The sequence below is a fragment of the Triticum aestivum genome, chromosome 4D (assembly GCF_018294505.1).
Source record: "Triticum aestivum cultivar Chinese Spring chromosome 4D, IWGSC CS RefSeq v2.1, whole genome shotgun sequence".
Classification (NCBI taxonomy): Eukaryota; Viridiplantae; Streptophyta; class Magnoliopsida; order Poales; family Poaceae; genus Triticum; species Triticum aestivum.
In genome coordinates, this window is record NC_057805.1 from 98,257,322 (window position 1) to 98,264,097 (window position 6,776).

General features: G+C 44.7%; 1 long non-coding RNA gene across 1 annotated transcript; it reads right to left on the reverse strand.

The window, feature by feature from the left end:
- Positions 1-1,328: 1,328 nt before the first annotated feature.
- Positions 1,329-2,503, reverse strand: LOC123099732 (uncharacterized). Its single transcript, XR_006448221.1, has 3 exons — positions 2,448-2,503; positions 2,306-2,355; positions 1,329-1,941 (listed from the first exon to the last, which is right to left on the reverse strand). It is a non-coding gene; the product is annotated as an uncharacterized lncRNA (long non-coding RNA).
- Between the last annotated feature and the right edge of the window lie 4,273 nt (positions 2,504-6,776).

Consider the following 6,776-nt stretch of genomic DNA (forward strand, 5'->3'; position numbering starts at 1 on the left):
CCGTATATAAAGGAGCAAGGGGGAAGGTGCGGCCGGCCAGGGAGGAGGCGCGCCAGGAGGAGTCCTACTCGAAAGAGGTGGAGGAGAAGAAGGAAAAGGGGGGGCGCCGCCCCCCTCTCCTTGTCCTATTCGGACTAGGGGGAGGGGCGCGCAGCCCTTGCCCTGGCCGCCTCTCCTCTTCTCCACTAAGGCCCACTATGGCCCATTAACCCCCGGAGGGTTCCGGTAACCCCTCCGGTACTCCGGTAAAATCCCGATTTCACCCAGAACACTTCCGATATCCAAATATAGGCTTCCAATATATCAATCTGCATGTCTCGACCATTTCGAGACTCCTCGTCATGTCCGTGATCACATCCGGGACTCCGAACAACCTTCGGTACATCAAAACATATAAACTCATAATATAACTGTCATTGAAACGTTAAGCGTGCGGACCCTACGGGTTCGAGAACTATGTAGACATGACCGAGACACGTCTCCGGTCAATAACCAATAGCGAAACCTGGATGCTCATATTGGCTCCCACATATTCTACGAAGATCTTTATCGGTCAGACCGCATAACAACATACGTTGTTCCCTTTGTCATCGGTATGTTACTTGCCCGAGATTCGATCGTCGGTATCTCAATACCTAGTTCAATCTCCTTACCGGCAAGTCTCTTTACTCGTTATGTAATACATCATCCCACAACTAACTCATTAGTTGCAATGCTTGCAAGGCTTAAGTGATGTGCATTGCCGAGAGGGCCCAGAGACTCCGACAATCGGAGTGACAAATCCTAACCTCGAAGTACCTTCGGAGACACCTGTAGAGCACCTTTATAATCACCCAGTTACGTTGTGACGTTTGGTAGCACACAAAGTGTTCCTCCGGTAAACGGGAGTTGCATTATCTCATAGTCATAGGAACATGTATAAGTCATGAAGAAAGCAATAGCAACATACTAAACGATCGTGTGCTAAGCTAACGGAATGGGTCACGTCAATCACATCATTCTCCTAATGATGTGATCCCGTTAATCAAATGACAACTCATGTCAATGGCTAGGAAACATAACCATCTTTGATCAACGAGCTAGTCAAGTAGAGGCATACTAGTGACACTTTGTTTGTCTATGTATTCACACAAGTATTATGTTTCCGGTTAATACAATTCTAGCATGAATAATAAACATTTATCATGATATAAGGAAATAAATAATAACTTTATTATTGCCTCTAGGGCATATTTCCTTCACTTCCACCCAATCGTAACGCGTTTTTCTTTCATCTCCTTGTGATGACATGTCAAAAATATCCCAATAACTGAGTGAATAGCCTGGTTCCTATTGGCCGTGGTCAACGAAAACTTATAATCAGGGACAGACAAACTGGAAAAACTGCAATAGCTATCGATACTATATTAAACCAAAAGCAAATGAACTAAAGGGGGGCCTTTTTGCCAATAGAATAGACAATCTCGACATCAAATTCATCAGCACAAACCCCCGAGAACAAATCTGATTTCATTGCCACTACATATTTAGATAGAGAATGAGAATGAGTCTAAAAGTAAATGACGGAAGACATAATTGAAAAGCAGAAAATAAATAGGTTGCAGAGCCCACAACAAATCTTTGAGCATTATTGTCCTTATCTTTGAGGGCTCTTCCTGATGCATTTTTCAAAACATAATCTGCCGCATCCTCGAGATCTCTACTTATCAACGATCATTAAGCATATAGGAAAGTGGAAGGAAATTAATCCGATCCGTATCTGTTGATATGGTAAGCCTAAAATTGGTGTTTGTTATAGATCAGACAGGGGGGTGGGTACCTGATCGGATCTGCGGCGACTCAGCTTGGGTGACCCAACGATGTGCCATCGTGTCCGCGGTTGCCAGACGAAGCCGCTGTGTTTCAGTGACGATTTGGCGATGTCGTGTCCTCAAACCAAAGCTGGCGATGCAGTTCAAATGCATAGTTTAAGTATGATGAAAACTTGTGGAAAACTAAAAAATCGCACATCCAAATAACACAAATAATGTAAAATGAGCAGATCAGTGCATCATGGCAGAGTGGGCTTAGAGGCAAGAACACTTAGGACAGATAAGAAGCAGATGACTATTGTAAAAAAGACTAAGATATGGTTATTGACTTCAGAAACACGTTTAGATTGACAATGAATATATCATTGCAGAAAATAAAATGAAGGAGGGTGGATATTAGATCCTTATCATCTTGACGCAGTTAACTTTTAGGCAACCTATGAACAGGATGTAGTAGGCATTCCTATAAAACTAACTGTTTACTTCACACTAACCTGGCTCACAGAGAACACATTTGAGCAGAAAGAGGGGCAGCAGTGCTTGCCTACAATTGTAGTTGGATAAAATACTTGTGCGTTAGCATGTCGGATCATTTGGCAACAGAACTGGTAGATTAAACATCTTTCACATACCGACCATAAGTTATGTCAGCATACAAATCAGATGAGCAAAAATCTGCAATACGTCAACTGCACAAAACAAAAGAAATGTGGATTAGTAACCTGATGCATAAAGGCATAATTGTAACAGCCATATGCAACATTTGACAGGAGTGCAACCATCCTTGGACTCTGAAATCAAAACTGAAGGTGTAACTATAACCATATGCAAAATCAGACACACTTGTGATGTAAGCGATAACATGAGACAACCTGGAAGTGATTCCCACACTGACTACCTTGAGATAAAAAGGAGCAGAAGTGCCCTTTCCTTTGATCTCCAGCAGGATTCTTTTGAGGTAGTATCATTGTTATGGTTTACCGGATTTGGCGAAGTATCAAAATGATTATAACTGAATGTATTGCTACTCCATAGATGTGTCATAAACAATGTAAAAAATAGCATGCTATCAAAAATAGCGAGGCCCTTCTCCAAATGCTATACAAGTTATAGCGTGCTATATTCAAAATAGCGTATTGAAAAAAAATTGCCTAGTATATTCAAAATGTCAAGTATATCACAGAAACTGAAATAAAGGTATGAAGCATACAACCATCAGCCTGAAGGCACACACACAACATGAATTTTTTCAGTATTTCCGCACACACAAACCCTCAATTTCAGATATGGCTAGAGAAGCAAAGTTTTAGACAAGCTGAAACTGAAATATAAACAATGCATTTAAGCATAAGGAGAGGCCATTTTCAGTATGAAGTGCTGATAACAATTGTGACAACAAACATAACTGAAATATAGAACAAAAAATGAAGAATTTGTTTAACTGACCACACAAGTGCTGCTAACAATTCATCCATTATGTACATGTTGTTCACTACAGGAGCAAGCACAGAACTATCAATCACTACAGGAGCAAGCACCAAGCACGTACATACAGGGTCAGCAAGTGTTCTGAAGTCTGAACATCTAGATTCTAGAATAAAAACAATCTACAGAGCACCAAGCACGTACATAAGAACTGTCAATCACTAGGGGAGCTAGCACATAATTACAGATTCTAGTTCATAATAGGTGCAAGCACAAAGCACTGAACTGCAGATGACAGAAGAAACTACAGAGGACAGCACGAAGCGCCATCTCTGACAACTTCGCCGTCGGCGGCATGAACCGTGTACGGGTGCAGGATGGCGGCCGCGTGATCTGCCTTCTGAGACGGTGAGACCGTCCATGAACTCTTTCGGTCCGAGGCCGCGGCGTGGAGGCCCGTCTGCGCGCTGCCGGTGTGCCGTTGCCCGACGGCCGTGCTCTTCTGATCTTTTTCTCGTAGCCCTACTCTAGCGAACAGAGGTTGCTTATCTCACCGCTCTCACCTGATGGCTGAGTTGCCAGCGCCACCGTGGCTGACATCGGCGTAGCAGGTGTTGGAAACGCCGTCGCCGCCGCCTCGTAGCCACGAGCTAGACCTGGGAAAACTGGGGATTGTGCGATGTCCCTAGGTCAGGCCATGGTTGCTGTGGGAACTGGGCACTCGTCTGCATCAAATCTGAGAGAGACGGAGGTAGATGTGAGGGTCAGAGCTCGAGCGAGGTAGAGAGGAGGAGGAGGGGGGATGAACTCACCAATGGAGAGGAGGTACGGCCCGAAGCCATCGGGCACGGGAGGACTGTCCACGAGGCGGAGCCACACGTGGCGGGTGGGGGTGGGGGGAGGGGGAGGGCGACGGAGACGAGCCGCCGGAGGCCGCCGGACCTCGCCGGCACGAAGGGGACGCCGCGCTGAAACCCTAGCCACGGCTGCGGGTCGGGACTCGGGAGCGAGCGCGGGAGGCTTCTAGCGACGAATCTGGATGGATGGGAGGAAGGAGCGAGGTGTTGGGAGGTCGTTGGTGTGCTACTCGCCGCCAGGACTCGCTGGAATCGGCCGGCGTGGGTGATGGAAGAGGCGGAGGCGAGGAGGCGGCGGCTACGTTGGCGTGCGGAACGAGAGGAGGTCACGGGCGTGGGGGAGAATGTGAGAGGCGAGGAACCTGATTTTTTTTTGTCTCTCTCTTTCTGCCCGCGAGCGTCCCAGTCCCTCCCACTCAATCGTAACGCTTTTCATCTCCTTGTGATGACGTGTATAGCGCGAGAAGCCGCCCTTCATGCACACGTTAATGCGTTTAATGGGCGTCGGAATTCTGTTGCGAAAGCTGGTCTTCGGTCGTGGATTCGTTCTGCTACATATGCACGAGTAAACAATGTAATCAGATGCGTGTTGCTGCACGTACCTACACCCTTCTCCCTTCGTTTCAAAATAGATGACTCAACTTTATTCTAACTTTAGTACAAAGCTAGTATAGAGTTGGGTCATCTATTTTGAAACAGAAGGAGTAGTACTGTAGTGGTAGTAGTCTGATGATGTACTCCATGCCTTTTCTTGAGGGGACAAGCATGTGCAGCATTTTGGTGTGCCTAACCTCCGGCAATTGCGGTGCGCTCGGATCAAAAGTCGTTATTTGCTTCGAGCAACCAGCATTGAAATTCTTTGGACTAGAGTCTATCTATCTACTCTCTGTCTCTGGAGTAGGAGTACTTCTAAATCCGTAAGCGTAAAGCACCAGAATCCAAAAATGCTAGATATATAAACAATTACAACATTTTACAGGCTCTTTACTTCTAACAACCAATCACAAACTTTGCCCCCCCTGATTTTCAGGGGGTGGGCCGCCTCCCACACCAATTGACCGATCAAATTAATCCAATCTGTAAAAACTGTAACTTGTTTGTACGTGTAGCATTACTGCAAGGCATCCATATGTGCAGACCGTAGCATAAGAATTAGGCAGCATTAGAAATCTTATCCATCGATCGATCCTTTTAGATCATCTTTCTTGAGCTAATAAAAGGTAGTACAACTGTGAACACGGAACACTCAAATGAACAGGTTAAGGCTCAAGCTAATTAACTAATTGGGTGTATGATTGGTGCATGCTGCGTGAACTGGGCCCAAAAGGTATTATACTCCACTTTGACTAAACAGAATATTGTTAGGCGCAGAGTAGTACTAGGAATAACGAATATTCACCCGCAAAAAAAACGAATATTCATGTCTGATCCCGGGCTCATCTGCTCATGGTGAAATACTATACCGTCAGTGGATAGATATAATTCAAGATCTTGAAAATCCGCTTATGAGCCCAGGCTCATCTGCACCCGCGCTGATGAAAAAAGTCAAAACAAATACTAGAAAAAATCCAAAAAAATTGCATGGTAGATAATTTGATGCATAAGGTCCGTCCCAATTTTCAAATCATCTGGACATCTGTGCAGCTCTTGGCAAAAAAGACCAATTTGGGGTCTATAAAAAGATTTACTGTTCATGCATTGTTCTGATCCGATTTGTTTTTTTGCCAAGAGTTGTTCAGATGTCCAAATGATTTGAAAATTGGAGCAGATCTCACGCACTAAATTGTCTGCCATGCAAAGAAACTAGGACTTCTTTGAATTTGTTTTGAATTTTTATTTTATTTTATTTTCTGACCGAGTGCAGATGAGTTTGGGCACCGAAACGCTGCACTCGATCTTTTTTCACATGTATGCTATAGAATTTGCTGATGCACGTACGTACGTATTTTTATGTTGCCTTGAGGAGAGAATTCACGTTGAATTGTCCATGATAGCTATAGATAGATATATGAATGTTTTGATCATGACCATGCATCATGCATGCCACCAGTTTCTAAGGATGAGCATGCATGGGCCAAATAATACCGCCGGAGACCGGGTCCGCCTGTATGTCCTCGAAACTTGAAAAAAAAATATGAGAAAATTCAGCAGGATGGTCGGATCATCATCTCTTTCATGACCATGTACCGGTAGGCAGTAGCTACATACTGATCGAGACGTGGATAATTTCCTTGACATTTGTTGGGTAGCGGAACGGTGATGCAAAAATTAATTTAATTAAGAAAATCATCAGCGTGCTAATGTACTCTTCCTGTGCCAAAGTGTCGCCTTAAAGTCCATGTCAGTGTTACAAAAAATGATCTAGATTTGACTCGGAGATGCTATGTAGAGTAGCTAGCAAACACACAGTCGGTAGCGGAAGGCAGTCGGTAGTTTTCAGTAGCACAGGAAAGCAACATGAGGATACGGAGTCATCCATGCAAGCATGATTGCCATGATTCTTTACTTAACCGTCTCGATTGCACAGTGTCGGCAGGCAGCTTTTCTACACCAAAAAATGTTCGTTTTTCACGAGCTACGACGTTACGTATACTCTACCAGCTACACGGCCGGATCGATGTAGCTAGCACCGTGCGAAACGCGTTATTCTAATGCGCGCGCCCGTTTGGATCAACTCTCAAAG